Below are 2,742 nucleotides of genomic sequence, written 5' to 3'. Positions count from 1 at the left end.
AGAGTTATCTGCACAATCTATGGAATTGATACAGATTGGGCTTGGTATTACTTTAGTTGCCGTAACTGTAACAAAAAGGTCACTCATATTCATTCTGGAGTGAATACTGCTTCCATGAAGAAACAAAAGCCAAAGTTTTGGTGTGACGTCTGCAGGAATGCTGTCACTAATGTTGTAGCAAAGTGAGTCTTCTTTTCTTAATCTGATAATAATGCATATTTATAAGTTTGTGTTTTTCCCTTTGAAATAATTACTAATATGACTTCTCTTATTGAAGGTACATGCTATATGTTAAGGTGATGGATAACACTGGTGAAACAAAATGTCTTTTGTTTGACAGTATATGCTCAGAAATTGTTGGTGAAACTGCTGCATCATTGCTAGGTGGATCATTCAATGAGGTAACATTCTATTATGCTAAACCATATATGTAATTGACATACATGAAACATTCAATTGATAAGTACTAAATTCCTTATGTAGATTGAGGACCCTAATGATTTGCCTGACGTAATAAGGAATTTGGTTGGGAAGACCTTTCTCTTTCTGCTATGTGTTGAGAAAGAAAACATTTGGGATGGTAAGGATTCTTTCAAGGTTTCAAGAATCCTAAACAAAGATGGACTTTTGCAAGAAGATGTCCTTGAGGAATCTGAACAATTGGTTAATCCTGCCTCAATTGTTTCTGGAGATCAGGTAACATTTTTTAACTATCTAATCTCCTTAAAATTATATTAACAATCACTCCTACGGATAATCTCTATATTCAGTGTCTCATGTTAACAATGAGTCAAGACACGTCTGACTCATCCACTCCATCTTCCAAGCGTGTTTATGCTCCTAATCTGTCTGAGTCAGAGCAATCCTCCAGTTCTAAGAAGGTGTGCATCGAGCCTAAAGACTTACAGAAGTCAGAACTAGAATTTGAGGAGAATGGTCTGTCTCAAAATGGAGTTCCTGACAAGATCTCTGAAGTTGTGAAGGTAGAGAATGTCAAGATTGAAAGCAACAAAGGAAAGGGTGTTCAAGACAGTGGTGATCTTCCTGTGACTGAGAAGAAGGAGACTAGGCATGTGGCTAAAGCAGTTGGAATTAAGATCAAAAAAGAGAAATAGTGATCTAGCTTCTGTTTGCTAAGCAATAAGGAGTTATCATAATTCCAAGTTTTTTAAAATTTCATTGTTAGACATTTGTTGGTTTTTTACTTTGGTTTTTAATTGATGTTTCATTTTGATTTTTTGGTTAATTTCCTCTAACAAACCTGTTTCAATTTCTGTCTACTGTACCTATGTCTTACTCAGTTATTGAAATAGCAGAACCGCTATAAAGTATTGAAATAGCAGAACCGCTATGTCTTAATCTAATCATTAGACCTCAACAGCTAAAGTAGAACCGCTATAAAATCCTTATGTTACCCGCACGAAATCTCTATTATAAACAATGATGGAAATTCTTGGAAATCGTAATATGGAAAGCACAGTTTTATATAATCATTACTATAATTATGAATAAAGATCTTTTACAGGCTAACGATTCAGTTTCCTTGATATATTATATCTAACTTTACTTATCTCAAACGGTTTCAATGATTTACAATATATAATATCTATTTTATATAGGAAATTAAATCTATTCATTCACATCTCTACACGATTCTATAAATACTCAGACTTAACCTTTAGATTTATTCAGAAACCTAACCTTCTCTATAAAAAAAAACTGAGAAAAACTTACACTTTCTGTGATTCTAATGGGTACTATTGACTACATTTCCGATCTCAACCTGCAAAGACCTAGATGGACTTTGTACGTGAAGATTTTATCTATCTGGAATCAAGGTATAGACGCTATTGATGAACCTACGATTATGATTCTGACTGATGAAAAGGTTAGAAAATTTCTTCTATTGAACCTCTGTTTCTTAAGTCACAGATTTACTAATTTGTTTGAATCTTCACAGAGAAAACTTACTATTTAGTTCTTCTTATATGCCTAGGCCAATCAGATTGATGCATTTATCCCTCCTGGAAACTACTTATACAATTTCCGGCCAGGTCTCAAGGAGGGTCACTGGTACTACATGGCTGACTTCCATGTGGTACCATCTACTCAACCTGTTAAGTACTCCTGGAATCCTTTTGCACTAGAGTGTATATGGCCTACCACTATGTGGCCTGTGTCTCCTAGATGTAATGGAAATTTCTTCAACTTCATTCATTCTGATGAAGTTGAGTATGCTGGATTAGAGGATAAGCAACATGTGTCAGGTTCAAGTATATTTATTTCTTGATTGAAAATTAGTAAAACTTTGCTTTATTCTGACTTTAATTAAGTATATTTGTAATTTATTCTCAGATGCTATTGGTGTGGTCTCGAGTGTCTCTGCTATTCAAAGATTTCCATTTGTTTGTCGTCAAGGAGAGACAGACTATGAAGCCAGATTTGTTGTTGTCGAAATCAAGGATGACATGTAAGTTTTATTTTAATAGATATCTCAAATTAGTATCTGTATTGGCGATGTGGTATTGAATGCATTGAATCTGTGATCATGTAGGGGTAGGAAAACAATCTGTGTTGCAAAGGGTAGGTCCTGTCAGGCTTTTGTGACTAAATGGTTTAGGAAAATAACTTCTGTGACATACAATTATGACCCAGTTGTCATTGTCCTGCGTTTTTGGAGGGTTGCTGAGTTTGAAGGTTAGTTATTTTCCTCTAAACTATATATAACTGTCAAATACATTA

The sequence above is a fragment of the Arabidopsis lyrata genome (genome assembly GCF_000004255.2).
Source record: "Arabidopsis lyrata subsp. lyrata unplaced genomic scaffold ARALYscaffold_1, whole genome shotgun sequence".
In the NCBI taxonomy this organism is placed as follows: Eukaryota; Viridiplantae; Streptophyta; class Magnoliopsida; order Brassicales; family Brassicaceae; genus Arabidopsis; species Arabidopsis lyrata.
This window is presented reverse-complemented; position numbering follows the sequence as displayed.